This window comes from Chiloscyllium plagiosum, chromosome 23 (genome assembly GCF_004010195.1).
Source record: "Chiloscyllium plagiosum isolate BGI_BamShark_2017 chromosome 23, ASM401019v2, whole genome shotgun sequence".
Classification (NCBI taxonomy): Eukaryota; Metazoa; Chordata; class Chondrichthyes; order Orectolobiformes; family Hemiscylliidae; genus Chiloscyllium; species Chiloscyllium plagiosum.
Genome location: NC_057732.1, coordinates 26,982,751 through 26,999,294, shown reverse-complemented (window position 1 = coordinate 26,999,294; position 16,544 = coordinate 26,982,751).

The window sequence follows — 16,544 nt, the reverse complement described above, 5'->3', positions numbered from 1 at the left end:
GAAAGGTGTGGGGAGGGAAATATATCCCTGGTGGTGGGGTCTGTTTGGAGGTGGCGGGAATGTCGGCGGATGATTTGGTTTATGCGAAGGTTGGTAGGGTGGAAGGTGGGCACCAGGGGCGTTCTGTCCTTGTTACAGTTGGAGGGGTGGGGTCTGAGGCCGGAGGTGCGGATGTTGATGAGATGCTTTGGAGGGCATCTTTAACCACGTGGGAAGGGAAATTGCGGTCTCTGAAGAAGGAGGCCATCTGGTGTGTTCTGTGGTGGAACTGGTCCTCCTGGGAGCAGATACGGCGGAGGCGCAGGAATTGGGAATACTGGATGGCATTTTTGCAAGAGGTAGGGTGGGAAGAGATGTAATCCAGGTTGCTGTGGGAGTCGGTGGGTTTGTAAAAAATGTCAGTGTCAAATCGGTCGTCACTAATGGAGATGAAGAGGTCCAGGATGGGGAGGGAGGTGTCAGAGATGGTCCAGGTAAATTTAAGGTCAGGGTGGAATGTGTTTGTGAAATTGATGAATTGCTTATCCTCCTCGCGGGAGCACGAGGTGGCGTCAATGCAGTCATCAATGTAGCGGAGGAAGAGGTGGGGAGTGCTGCCGGTGTAATTATGGAAGATCAACTTCTCTACGTAGCCAACAAAGAGACAGGCATAGCTGGGGCCCATACGTGTGCCCATGGCTATCCCTTTGGTCTGGAGGAAGTGGGAGGATTCAAAGGAGAAATTGTTAAGGGTGAGGACCAGTTCGGCCAAATGAATGAGAGTGTCGGTGAAAAGGTACTGTTGGGGATGTCTGGAGAGGAAATAACGGAGGGCTTGGAGGCCCTGGTCATGGCGGATGGAGGTGTAGAGGGATTGGATATCCATGGTGAAGATGAGGCGTTGGGGACCGGGGAAACGGAAGTCTTGGAGGAGGTGGAGGGCGTGGGTGATGTCTCGAACATATGTGGGGAGTTCCTGGACTAGGGGGAGATAGGACAGTGTCGAGATAGGTAGAAATGAGTTCAGTGGGGCAGGAGCATGCTGAGACAATGGGTCGGCCAGGGTGGCCAGAAGAACGAGCAATATGTGGATAATGCTTCCATATGCACTCCTCTGACTCAGGAGCAAAATTTTGGAACCAGCGCTTCAAATACTCAGAATCCACACCAAGATCATGGCCTTGTAGCATTCATATTGATGCCTAAAATCATTTGCAAGTTGTTTTGGAGACTGAAACATCTTTTTCCACTGTCCCTTGGCTTAAGGCCGTATCTTTTCACTTTCCGCGATCCAAAAACATTTTACACTATTCACGATTAAATGTTGGAGAAAGTGAGGACTGCAGATGCTGGAGATTCCTGATGAAGAGCTTATGCCCGAAACATCGATTCTCCTGCTCCTTTGATGCTGCCTGACCTGCTGCGCTTTTCCAGCAACACATTTTTCAACTATTAAATGTTGCTAAATTTAAAAGTACTTTGCACAATTATTTAAAATGGTTACTGTACCTGAGAATGTAGTGAACAAAGGAAGGCCTAACAGAGAGATTGAACATTGACAATCTATATTTGAAAAGAATATATTCCACTTGCCTGGCCAAGTGTGGCTCCAACAACATTCTGGAAACTTGACATCATCCAGGCACCCCAGCCAGCACCTTAAACATTCACTCCTCTCAGTGCTACCACAACCTGGTACCGGATAAAAGACGTACTTGAGCAATTCAGCAAGGTTCCTTTACAGCACCTTCTAAACTCGCAACCTTTGCCATCGAGGAGGACTGGGGCACCAGACACACACAAATCCCCACTGCCTGCAGGTTCTCCAAACCACACAAAGAACATAGAACATTACAGTGCAGTACAGACCCTTTGGCTCTCAATATTGCGTTGAGCTGTGAACCAATTTGAAACTCATCTAACCTACACTATTCCATTTTCATCCATATGTTTATCCAATGACCATTTAAATGTCCTTAAAGTTGGCAAGTCTAGAATTGTTGCAAGTGGGTATTCCATGCCCTTACTACTCTCTGGGTAAAGCACCTATCCCTTACATCTGTCCTATATTTGACACCCCTCAATTTAAAGCTATGTCCCCTCATGCCAGCCATCACCATCCAAGGAAAAAGGCTGTCACTGCCCACCCTATCGAAATCTCTGTTCATCCTGTATGTCTCTATTAAGTCCACCTCTCAAACTTCTTCTCTCCAACAAAAACAGTCTCAAGACCCTTAGCCTTTCCTCATAAGACCTTCCCTCCACACCAGCCCATATCCTGGTAAATCTCCTCTGCAACCTTTCCAATGTTTCCACATCCTTCCTATAATGTGGCAACCAGAAATGTATGCAATACCCCAAGTGCGGCCGCACCAGAGCTTTGTACAGCTGCAAAGTGACCTCATGGCTCTGAAATCCCTCTACCAATAAAAGCTGATACACTGTACACCTTTTTAACAACCCTATCAATCTGGGTGGCAACTTTCAGGGATCTATACACAAGGAACAGTGAGATCTCTCTCTTCATCCAAACTACAAAGAAACTTACCATTAGCTCAGTACGCTATATTCCTGTTACTCCTTCCAAAGTGAATCACCTCACATTTTTGTGCATTAAACTCCATTTGCCATTTCTCAGTCCAGTTCTGCAACTTACCTATGTCCCTCGGTAACCTACAACATCCTTCTGCACTGTTCACAATTCCACCAACCTTAGTGTCATCCACAAATTTACTAACCATCCTTCTACGCCCTCTTCTAGATCATTTATGAAAATGACAAACAGTAGTTTCCCCAAAAATATCATCCTAACCACAACTGAAGCAAAATCCTGGAACTCCCTTCTTAACATGACTTTTGGTGAGCTTACACCAGGTGGTCTGCTGCAGTTCATGAAAGTGGCTCACCACTTGACAATGGCAAATGGAGTTGGCAAAGATGACTATTGATGCTCACATAACATGAATGAATTAAATTTTAAAAATCAAAAGCTATAATCATTTACAGTCCAAAATTAAAACACAACACAGTTACTATTGCACTGCAGAGGTCACTCTTGTTGCACAAATTAAGCTAGTTTAGTCTCACTCAGAAATTTACAGCTAATGTTGATTCTATTGCTGAGTCGCAGTTATTTGCTTGTACAACAAATGTTTTTATAAGCAACGGAAGGCAATAGCTTAGTTGTCTGGTTTCTGAGAGCAATAACCATTTTTATTGGCCTTTGGTGTCAACTAACAAGAACCATTTCCAATATCAGCAGCCGAATGCTAAAACTGCATTATCTTCATTTCATACAGACAATTAGTTGCTGAGTAATGTGATTTAACATGAATCTAATGAAGCAACAACTTGAGCTACTATAAAATAAGAAATAGTAGAATTGTCTTAAAATCAAAAATTATCAACTTACCATGATGGATTTTAATCCGCCCTGTGAATTTTTATGTGTTCCCAAAGCCTTTTTTATACATTCAGCTATGATTGTCAACATGTTTATTTAATTGCTGTAATACATTACATAGTTCTTGGAATGTGAATTTCAAATTTTGTTTAAAAAGCAATTTGCCATAACAGTCTCGGTGGGGGCGATGCAGTTCATGGAGCCTTCAAGATACATTGTTAGTTAATCAAGTGGAATGCAACATTTTGATTTTGTGATGGCAGGTTGAGAAATAGGGATAAAGTTACCAGTGTGTTGGCATCGTGCTGAGCATTATGCTAACCTGTGGCAGGTTAATATCTGTACTACATCCACATGTCAAAAATACTCATTAATGCAACGTCGTTTTTCATAAAGTCCTGTCTTAAAGTTTGAGCCAGAACCACATGAGAATGTGATAGCTCCTGGTTCATGATAGTTTAAAGGTGATGTGCATCTGTCAGCTTGGTGAAATTGTGTGTAAGGCTAGCGATTTTCTTTGCTTGCATCTGTGGCATAAGGGAGGGGAACAGGAGCAAGGATGTTCTCATGGAGGCATGGAATTGCTAAGTTCAGTGGTGAGGGCTTTGTGCAGTGGGCTAGAGGACATGGGCCAGGGAAGGGCCTGTGTAGGGCCCTGGATGTTGACCCTGGTTGGATGGGGATGGGAGCCGTCAGTCAAGATGAAGAAGTGTGGGGCTTAAAGTGTGGTGTCAAAATGTGTGTTTCTCAGGGTGTATTTTGGCTGAATCTTATAGGACTTTAACATTTCAATTATCTAACTGCTCGCGGATTATGGCCATTACAATGCAAAGAAGTGAGGGCCAACTGAGCCTGCAAGTTCAGCCATCTCCCACATCGGGAAAACAACACAGGATTCTAAGTTGAATGTTCAACATAGAGTAAATACAGAAGTACAACATCCATAGTAATATTACCAACTTCCCTGTAACCATCAATGCATACCAGCAATGAGACATACTCATATATTTAGCTTTCCTATAAAGCTAATCACAACAGTTAATGACGATACATACTTAAATAAAGTGAAATCAATATAACAAAAAATATTTGCATGAAATTTCATTTCAATACACTTCTACCTTGCTTTGTCAATTATTATGTTAATGATAGTACAGTAGGGGAGAAGAGCTATAGCCAAGAGGCAGAGCTGCCCTGCTTGATCAAGAGGCTTTTTAACAGGCTGCCCAATAATGTAGCATTGTCAGTTAATGCCAATTTCATGAATAAGAAGATCCCTCAACTGCTAAATCAAATGTGTTTTCCATGCATGCACTTTGAAATCTATTAATAATCCTGTGGGCAAAGGAAAAAAAGAGTTAAAATAGACGTGCTACACTATTCTGGTTATGATGTTGGGAATGGCCCTCTGATGGCAAAATCCGGCCAATGGTTTTCTGTTGTTAAATTAAAAGTCTAGTTAACTCATCAGCTGGATGTGGCCCACCAGCTGTTACCAACATATTAGGTCTTCCTATTAAAGACATTAAAGATAATGTTTGTCAGCACTTTATTTTACAAAATGCAGGCATTTATATCTATTAACTTGCATTAGAACAGTCTCAAAAGTGACATCAAATCAGATATTAGTACTTTTAATAACCTTGGATGATTTATTTTGAATTCTAAAGATCCACTTCATTGAGAAATTTGGTTATTTCTGAGCTTTTGAAAGGCTGATATTTCTAATTACAAATCAATATTGAGTTGATCAACAGTGCATGCCAACTTTTCATTGCTAACATATGGCAATGGCAGCTGGGCTACTTACAGAGCAATTACAAGAGAAGCAAATATGACTGCTGTTCAGCCATGGGCAAAGCAGGACTGCAGTAATAGAGCTCACCAGGGACAAACTCCCAAACACTCACTACTTAAAACACATCTGTTTTTGTGTTATGCCACTGCATATCCAACATAATGCACACAAAAGCATTCTATCACATGGTACTTTTTTTATTTTTATGATTAGTCAATTGCTGCTCATTTCAGGAGAAGATAAACTCTGTAATAGAATGAAAATATTGAGCAGAATCTTATAGGTATCTGAGCAACGTGGGCTATGGCGAGATTAGTGGACAAATTGGGTGACAAGTGCTGCAAGGCCCATCTCGATGTTGGGAGCAACTTGCACTATCTTATCTCACATTATTTTTACATAAGACCATAAGACCATAAGACATAGTAGCGGAAGTAAGGCCATTTGGCCTATCAAGTCCACTCCGCCATTCAATCATGGCTGATGGGCATTTTAACTCCACTTACCTGCATTCTCCCCGTAGCCCTTAATTACTTGTGACATCAAGAATTTATCAATTTCTGCCTTGAAGACATTTAGCGTCCCAGCTTCCACTGCACTCTGTGGCAATGAATTCCACAGGCCCACCACTCTCTGGCTGAAGAAATGTCTCCGCATTTCTGTTCTGAATTTACCCTCTCTAATTCTAAGGCTGTGTCCACGGGTCCTAGTCTCCTCGCCTAACGGAAACAATTTCCTAGCGTCCACCCTCTCCAAACCATGTATTATCTTATAAGTTTCTATTAGATCTTCCCTTAATCTTCTAAACTCCAATGAATACAATCCCAGGATCCTCAGCCGTTCCTCATATGTTAGACCTACCATTCCAGGGATCATCCGTGTGAATCTCTGCTGGACAAGCTCCAGTGCCAGTATGTCCGTCCTGAGGTGTGGGGACCAAAATTGGACACAGAACTCCAAATGGGGCCTAACCAGAGCTTTATAAAGTCTCAGTAGCACAACGGAGCTTTTATATTCCAACCCTCTTGAGATAAATGACAACATTGCATTCGCTTTCTTAATCACGGACTCAACCTGCTTGTTTACCTTTAGAGAATCTTCAATTAGCACTCCCAGATCCCTCTGTACTTTGATTTTACGAATTTTTTCACCATTTAGAAAGTAGCCCATGCTTGTATTCTTTTTTCCAAAGTGCAAGACCTCGCATTTGCTCACATTGAATTCCATCAACCATTTCCTGGACCACTCTTCCAAACTGTCTAGATCCTTCTGCAGCCTCCCCACTTCCTCAGTACTACCTGCCTGTCCACCTAACTTTGTATCATCGGCAAACTTCGCTAGAATGCCCCCAGTCCCTTCATCCAGATCATTAATGTATAATGTGAACAGCTGCGGCCCCAACACTGAACCCTGCGGGACACCGCTTGTCACCGGCTGCCATTCTGAAAAAGAACCTTTTATCCCAACTCTCTGCCTTCTGTCAGACAGCCAATCCTCAATCCATACCAGTAGCTCACCTCGAACACCATGGGCCCTCATCTTGCTAAGCAGCCTCCCGTGTGGCACCTTATCAAAGGCCTTTTGGAAGTCTAAGTAGACCACATCCACTGGATTTCCCCGGTCTAACCTACTTGTCACCTCTTCAAAGAACTCGAACAGGTTTGTCAGGCACGACCTCCCCTTACTAAATCCATGTTGACTTGTTCTAATCCGACCCTGCTCTTCCAAGAATTTAGAAACCTCATCCTTAATGATGGATTCTAGAATTTTACCAACAACCGAGGTTAGGCTAATTGGCCTATAATTTTCCATCTTTTGTCTTGATCCTTTCTTGAACAAGGGGGTTACAACAGCGATCTTCCAATCATCTGGGACTTTCCCTGACTCCAGTGACTTTGAAAGATCTCAACAAACGCCTCCGCTATTTCCTCAGCCACCTCCCTCAGAACTCTAGGATGTAGCCCATCGAGGCCAGGAGATTTATCAATTTTATGACCTTTTAGCTTTTCCCTCACTTTCTCTTTTGTAATGGCAACCATACTCAACTCAGCCCCCTGACTCCCTTTAATTGTTGGGCCACTGTGAAGACTGATGCAAAGTACTTATTAAGTTCTCCTGTTATTTCCTTATCTCCCATCACTCGGCTTCCAGCATCAGTTTGAAGTGACCCAACATCTACTTTTGCCTGTCGTTTGTTTCTTATGTATTGAAAGAAACTTTTACTATCATTTCTAATATTACTGGCTAGCCTACCTTCATATTTGATCCTCTCCTTCCTTATTTCTCTCTTTGTTATCCTCTGTTTGTTTTTGTAGCCTTCCCAATCTTCTGATTTTGCAGTGCTCTTGGCCACTTTATAGGATCTCTCTTTTTCTTTGATAGATTTCCTGACTCCCTTTGTCAGCCATGGTTGTCTAATCCCTCCCTGGATAATCTTTCTCTTCTTGGGGATGAACCTCTGTACAGTGTCCTCAATTTTACCCACAAACTCCTGCCATTTTTGCTCTACTGTCTTCCCTGCTAGGCTCTGCTTCCAGTCTATTTTCGTCAGTTCCTCTCTCATGCCCTCATAATTACCTTTATTTAACTGTAACACCATTACATCTCTCTTTCAAACTGCAGACTGAATTCTACCATATTATGATCGCTGCTTCCTAAGTGTTCCCTTACTTGAAGATTTTTTATAAAGTCTGGTTCATTACATAGCACTAGGTCCAGAATAGCCTGCTCCCTTGTGGGCTCCATGACAAGCTGCTCCAAAAAGCCATCCTGTAAGCATTCCATGAATTCCCTTTCTTTGGATCCACTGGCAACATTATTTACCCAGTCCACCTGCATATTGAAGTCTCCCATGATCACTGTGACCTTGCCTTTCTGACTTGCCTTTCTGACAAATAGCGTAGTGTAGTCAGTGGCAAGTTGCCAATTGATGGTGATTATTGTCGTGCAAATTCCTTGTTAACAGCCTAGTGTGCTTTGTTTATATCAGCCTCTCATCTTTCAAAACTCACTAAACAAACTCAGTGTTGGGAAAACTCAACAAGGAGACCAGTGTGAGGACCTGATAGATTCTGCTCGCTTTGAAGTCCCCGTGCAGGGCCAGTCAGGGCATGCTCCACGGACACTGGCCACTCGCGCCCCATGTGCCACATTGACATCCACATTGTGCTAGCCTCTAAGAACCATCATGGCTCATCTCCAATCCACTTACAGGTCCCTTCTGCACTTCAATGCTGCCCCTCATGCTGCACCAACAGATAATAATGTCATGTTGCATCAAGGACACTGTGCACTCAGGGCACACACCCACCTCATGGACTTGACCAGGCTGCATCTCTGGGCGCTTTGCTCATGGTCATTATGCCCACTCATTCTAAGCCTAATTGGATGCTCACTGCCTTTTTCACACCACGTTCCCTCAGCCAGAGACACCTGATTCCTATTAGTGCAGTCCTGAGTTATGTGAAGGGAGATAGCCCTTGCTTAGGCAATCCCAGCCCAGTAAGTCAAGGGCAGGCTTTGATACCATTTCAGGCCCTACTCAGTGAGGTCAGAGTAAGGTTCCACTTCACAGATAAGATGAGAAACATACATACAAGGAACAAGAATAGGTAATTGATGCTTTTGATCCTGCTCCACCATTCAATAAGGTTGTGACTGAACCAATTTTAACTTCAACTGTATAGTGCTGCATATCCTTAATAATCTTCCATTGTCTTAGTAGCTGACTGACAGTTAATACGTCACCCATTATGACTCTTTCAAACCCTTTGTGGGTTATTTTTCTCATGAAATGAGAAAGAAAGCAGCAGATATTATGCACTATGAATGCTGGTGGCACAGCTATTATTGGAGAGGTATCACAAGTGAGTGAGTAGGCAGCACAAAGCATGTGCATTGTTATTGATTTCAGAAGTTGGGGAGGATGAGATGGAGTTAAGGAGATGTGGCAGGCAACAGTGAGAGTGATAGAGAATGAAGTTTCTTTAGAGGTGGGTACAGTAGCAAAGATAGAATGTGTGTGAGGTATTGGAGAGAGATGGTGACACTTGCCTGGATGAAGTGAAGAAAAATATTAACTACTCAGCATACCTCCAGAGAGCTGACCATTGCTTTAATCTGGATATCAACCTCAGACATTCTACTGTAGGTCTTGGTGGAAGAAGGGGATCCTGTATTGGCACTGACCTGTCCAGCAGAACCTCCAGGAGCCTGCCTAGACATATTAATTTGCCATGTCTGGGGGACAAATATTAGGAATTTTTCAGCTTGGATTCAGACTGAAAATGCATCTCTGGGTGCGTAATGGGTTTGTAAAGATGACGTGGGTGCAAGGGATGCTGGTGAATTATGGGATATCTACAGATAGCGGTTGTTCTGGGGTCAACACATGGTAAGATAGAGTGTAAATCAGACATCAAAGATGCAGGGTGGGTAATTAATAAGACAGGTTTTGTATAATAGGGGGAACTCACTCAGTGTTACAGAGAAAAACCCATTAAGAAATTTGACAGAATTCAGATTTAATGGAGAGACTGTAAAATTCAGCCATTAGTTACTTATTCACGCATATATAGCACATTATTCAGCAAGAGTACAATGGTTCCCTCAAATGTGCCAGAATGTTAGATCTATATAGGGACACATGGATTCAAAAGCATAAAGCTGTGGATGTTGGAAATTATAAAGAGAAACAGAAAATGCTGGAACACCTGACAATTCCAGCAGTACTTTTTGCAAGATCTGGGCAATGTTTTTCCTCATTCAAGCTATAGTATTTTTCATACATGACAACAGCCATAGACACAATTTAAATTTGAACTACGGTCAAAAAAGGCTGTGTCAGCGCTGGGGCAGAGCTAGTCAACAGAACAAAGGGAAACCTCTTCAACCTCTGCCACCTGTCAACACAAGATGGTCTCATCCTCTAACATTGAACATGCAAGCAATGCTTGTGTCTGCTCACAGTCAAAGTCTGAACTTCAAGTCATCATTAACACCTTGACTGGGATGCACAGAAGCATGAGCTGTACATATTCAAGCCCAATTTGTCCCTGCCACACTGCACAGTGAACAATCAACAACAAGATATTGAACAACATGGATGACCCTCCATACCTTGGGAGCTTACTGTCATCAATGATAAGGTTCAACATTGGCTTCAGTGTCATCACAACCTTTGGTCTCTTCACCTCACTAAGAAAATGTTGGAGCATGAATCAGGCACAAAGCTCATGTTCTACACACATCTTCCTAAATAGCTCAGAGACATGGACAACATACAGCAGGCACTTCAAAGTCTTAGAGATATACCATTGGCACTGCCTCTGCAAATCCATTGGCAGGATGGGCTCACAGTTATGACCAGACCCCGGACAGCTTCCTCAATTCATTACACCTTCAGGTGAGGTACACCGACTGTTCAATTCCAAGTGAGAAGGAATGAACTGGCTTCCCTCCTTTATTCACCCATCCCTTTTTTTTGTTTGCAACTAGATTAATTTTAGAAGGATCCCCTCCTTGTCGATAACTTTCTCACAGATCAAATGAATTTATGCTTTTAAAGGAACAAATTTCCTTGAAATATCAAAATGAATGAGTTTATTAATTATTGCAAGTGAGAAGAAATACCTAACAGATTAGAAAGGAATCCAAAAAGGTACAAATTATAAAATAAATAAATGGATCAGCCTCTAAATTGTTCACAAAATGTGGAGTGTCGAGTGTTACAGCTGTTGGAGGTTGACGTTGATATTTGATCAGTCAGGTTCACAATCCTTGGTTTTGCAAATTGGTTGAGATTCCTTCGTTCTGATTCCCTTTGACCACAAGAGAATTTCAGCACTCAGGTTTGTTGTCCTGTTTCACTTGTGTCTGTGAAAAAAATTTCCAAACTTGCAACACAGGGTTGACTAGGAGATAATTCTTCTACTGGGATCTTCACAGCACATTCACGTTCAAACTCAGGTGACGAGCTTTTGCCCGAAATGTCGATTTTCCTGCTCCTTGTATGCTGCCTGACCTGCTGTGCTTTTCCAGCACCACTCTGATCTAAACTCTGGTTTCCAGCATCTGCAGTCCTCAATTTTGCCTAGTGCAACATAAGAACATTCAGTCCTACCAGCAACCTCCACCGCTGTTGAAACTGGCTTTTTAACCCCTTTCCTCATTTATTGTTCAAACATCTCTGCAGTTTGAGACATATCCAAACTGATCCACATTCTCATGAACAGAAGGTGATATGAACAAAGAATTCAGTATTCCACTTCATCATTATCAAAGTGATAAAGGAAAATGTATAAGTACGTCCTTCATATATGTATTGTATAAGAGACAGAAATAAAAAAAAATTATTACAATGTCTATTGTGCAGTGAAGAATGTTTTATGGTTGTGAAACATTTTTATTGAGTTTGAAAATACAGCAAATGTTTTAAAATGTATCCGTAAACATCACAAATTAAAACTTTTCTGTGTGGGAATGGGAAATGGGGGCAAAGTTGCCCCCTAAGCTATTGATAAAAGACCTTAAGGTAACTTTCAAGCCTCCGGGCACGGTTTGTACTTGAGACAAGGTCCCTTGCTTTAGGAAGGAGTGGCTTAACCTCTTTTTTAGAATCTTCTGAGAAATTGGATTTTCCTCAGTAGACCAGGATTCCTCTGCTCTGGGACCACACCTAGGGGCCATAAATACAAGATAGCCAGAAATGAAACCAATGGGTAGCTTAAAAGAAGCATCTTTACCCAGAGAGTGATGAGAATGAGGAATTCATTATCATGACAATGACAATAAGAATTTGCATTTATATAGCAAATGTCAAGGCAGTCAGTTAGCTCAGTTGATTGGATGCTCAAGTTTGCAATGCACTACATTGCCAACAGTATGTGTTCAGTTTCAGCATCAGTTCAGGTTACCGCCACATCAACCCCTCCCCTCACCTGAAGTGTGGTGACCCTAAAGTTAAGGCACCACCAATTGACTCTCCTTAATGACAGGACAGGTGTAAGATCTATTAGGGCTATGGTGAGATTACCTTAGCAAACATCCTATGATATGAAAATAAAACAAAGAGCTGAGGATACTGGAAACCTGAAACAGAAACAGAAATTGCTGGTAAAACTCTGCAAGACTGGTAGCAAGAGTGGAGAGAAAGCAGAATAATTTTTCAGGTCCAGTGTTCTGAAGAAGGGCCACCGGACTTGATACATTAATTCTGATTTCTCTCCGCAGATTAGGTTAGATTCCCTACAGAATGGAAACAGGCCATTTGGCCCAACAAGTCCACACCAACTCTCCGAAGAATAACCCACCCAGACCACTTCCCTTCCCTATATTTACCCCTGGCTAATGCGCCTAACACTATGGGCAATTTAGAATGGCCAATTCACCTAGTTTGCACATCTTTGGATTGTGGGAGGAAACTGGAGCACCCGGAGGAAACCCACGCAGACACGGGGAGAATGTGCAAACTCCACACAGACAGTCATCCAGGATGAGAATTGAACCTGTGTCCCTGGTGCTGTGAGGCAGCAGTGCTAAACACTGAGCCACCGTGCCACATATTAAAATCAAAGTTAACATTTCGGGTCTGGTGACCATTCCCGCAGAAAGTCAGGGTCATGTGTCTGTCACTTCAGAGTAATAACCCTATTGTTTCAGACACCAATTTCCAAGGTCTTAGCACATCAATGTGTTTGCACTGAGTCGGACTTGACAACAGAGCTGAACGCAAACAGGCTTCAGTTGCTGCCTGATCTACTGAGTTGCACCAGCAATTTCTGCTTTTGATCATGAGATGTGATTTTTTAAAATGAATGCATACTTGTACAAGTGTAATCCAAGCAACATTCAAGAAGCTCAATACCATTCATGAAATAGCAGCCTACTTGATCAACACTCCATCCACCATTTTTAACATTCACTTCCTCCATCATTGATCTTTAACATTTACTTCGTCCATCATTGTTAGTAATGTGTCAAATACAAGATACAGTGCTTTTACTCCTCCCAAGCTTCTACCATGCATTTTACTACCTAGAAGGACAAAGGCCAGCAGACACATGGGTATAGCACCTCCAGTCATATTTCTGTCAAATCGCACATCATCCTGACTTGGAAACACATTGCTGTTCCTTCATTTTAGCAGGAATTTCACCTTTGACAGCATCAGAGGTCTATCTACAGGAGAAAGGCTATAGTGGTTCAGAAGACAGCACCCCTTCACCATCTCAAGGGCAATTAGGAATGTGCAATAAATGCTGATCCAGCCTGTAATCCCCACATCCTATGAAAACATTTTAAAATACTGTATATTACATCATACTATTAAGCATAATTTTCCCAAAAAAACAAAGTCAGAAAGATTTTGTCTTATATTAAATTGTAGTTTTCTTGGCAAAATAATTGTATCTAAAAATGACGAATAGTTTTACTGTCAGACATTTGTGCAAACCTCCATTCTGAGGTAAGACATGACTTTGTAATACTGTGAAGTTTGTGCACACTGCTTTACAACTAACAATTAAACTCTTCATAATAGTCTCCACTCAAACAACTCCATAGAGGCCAGTATCCTGTCACCAAATCACTCTTTATTTACATATGGAGAGTCCTTGACTCTGATTCAGCTCTCTCGGAACCAGCCCTCAGAGTGAACAGGAGGTCTCACACTCCTATTCATATATGTCAGCCAGGGCTCCCTGATTGGACCCAGATTAACAGCCCCAGTCAGGGAACCCCAATTCTGTGAAGTCTACCAGGTTGACCTCATTCCAATCATGATACCCACATCTTGTGGTAATGCTTTCTTCTGTATTCAAGGTTAGCTATAGTTTTGAGTAAAGAAATTGCATTATTTATTGATAATATTCCGTGATGTTATCATTTGAGTTGATAATTTCATGTAGTCTTACCTTCTCAATAAAAACTACTCTTAACCTGCAATAATAGCATTTTACTAAATTATTGATGATACATGCCTTAAATCAATTCTTATTTCTTAATTGTTTGGTGCATTAAGCTCTGTTAATTTCCCAAACTAAAAGATTATTGTCAAACAGATGCATCATTTTGAGATGGTATAGATTATACCCCATTAAACTCAATTTTCCCATGAAATAAGATGAAATAACTTCCCCTTTGCAGAAAACAAACAATGATTGTGTAAGGTGTAACTGAAAAGTCTCTGAATTTACCTCAGCGTATGACTCATTTTTGGCAGCTTGAGCTAAATTAGACTTATTTTCAGTTTTCTGCTGTATTCTAATTTCCTGTATTACTATCCAAACAACCCTTTTCTTTATTGTTTGCTGATTATGTTTAATCTTGTGTGACTGCTAAAATGTGGCTGATATGCTAAATAAGAAAAATATCTTGTAAACTTGCCATTTGTTGGTTTTGATGCTATCAATGCATATTAAATTCACTTCGTGCAGTAGAAATTGCGTATTTAAATATTGGCAACATTTAAAAAAAAATTCATTTCAGTTGCAGTTGAAAGAAAGTGAAGCATTATTTTCACCATAATGGAACTGTCAGTTCATATGTGAGAAAGTGCGCATACTGCGCCCAATTCAGTCCTAAAATGATATCAGCCCGTTATTGACCTTGTAGAATCCTGATTTCAGGATCTAAATTACCTCTGTATCTCTTCAGGTGGCTACCCATTATAGTCTTTCAGAGGTATTGGAAAAATAGAAACAGCCTTGACAATGGCAGGATAATGCCAATGAGTCCTTTGACATAACTTGCAGGGCACCCCTGCCCCATTTCTGCTGTGCAAGAGGTCTCATAACATCCTGTATGACCACGAGATTTGAAGTGAATTTTTACCTTCTGTTTTCAACATTCCTGTCTCTTTTTAACTTGTTGTACTTTACTCCAAGTGAAGCTTTCAACCCCATATTCTCTCCACCATGAAAAGTACCTATCTTCATCTGTATAACATTTGCCATTTCCTTTGTCTCAGCCCATTAATCGCTGATGTACAAGCTTTTATCTTTTGAGATATAACACTTTTAATTCTTTCTAGGCCAGTCTTGAGATCTCTACCTCTAGAAACTTAAGATCATACATCATACCTTGTAAAACATTCCAATGGCTCCTATCTCCTGACCTATGTTGGCTCTCATTGAATCCGTGCTACGTTTGTAGCTTTTCCAGTTTTATGGCTCTGTTATCCTTGTTTCTTAGTTTTATCCTTCCTTTCCTTAACACCACTCTTATTATCCATTCTTTCAATCTTCTATGATAAACACTGTCAAATACTTCCACAAAACCATTTGCCTCTCTCCCACAATCATTCTCCTTACAACACTCTATAAAGCCCATCTCACTAACCACACTTTCAAATGTCTCACTTTAGCTTGTTGTCTTGAGTTTCCATTGTTTTTGTCCACTTCTCTACTAAGCAACTTGTGATATATTCCGTGGACAAAGTTGCCTCATCCAATTGTTGCTCATATGACTTAGCAAATATGAAGATCTGTGAAGAGAGGTAGAATAACAAAAAACAGGATGTGGATAAATTGAACATTCTGAGTATTTCTACCTTCTGTCCAACTTTTACAAATACCTGTACAAATTTCTAAAATCTGGTTATCTGAAGCTTGTCATAGCTTTGCTGGAGATCAGCAGGCAGCGACTAATGCAGTAGTCTGTAATAACAGCATATTTAAAATGATTTTAATAGAAAGCAGAATTATGAGCATGACATCTGTGCAGAGAGAAAAATGTTGATTAGTGCCTGAACCTTCTGACCCCAAGTATTGTTCTTACAGTCAGATCTTCACATAGGGTGGAGGAAGAGAAGAGAAAGGTTCAAACCAAAGAGGCATAGTGATGAATGTAGCATAATGGAGTTGACATCAGAAGCATATGTGATAATGATGAGTTAGTAATGTCAGAATTACATGACTATGTAGTATGAGCTGGAAGAGTGCACAAGCTTGAACCATGTAGTATGAGCTGGAAGAGTGCACAAGCTTGAACCTTGTCCAAAGATAATATTTGTATTGCAAGCTGTAAATGAAGAATTCTTACACAAAGTTCCACAGACTCAAACAGTGAAGAATTCTTACACAAAGTTCCACAGACTCAAACAGCAGCACTTCAAATAACAAAACCTCAAGCACACTTCAAAGTATGGTGGAAAGGAGAAGGCAAAACAAAATCACAATGGCAGCAATTGAAGTGAATTTCATGGTCAAGTGAACAAAATGCATTCTTTGAAAAGTCGCTAAGACATTAAAGCTATTGCAGGAGAGAGAGAAGGCTGGAAAACAGGCAAGGAGATTGAACAGTCGTGATCAATGAGCCACAGCCATTCGTAACCAGATAGATACAGAAGCAGATGTAGGAATAGCT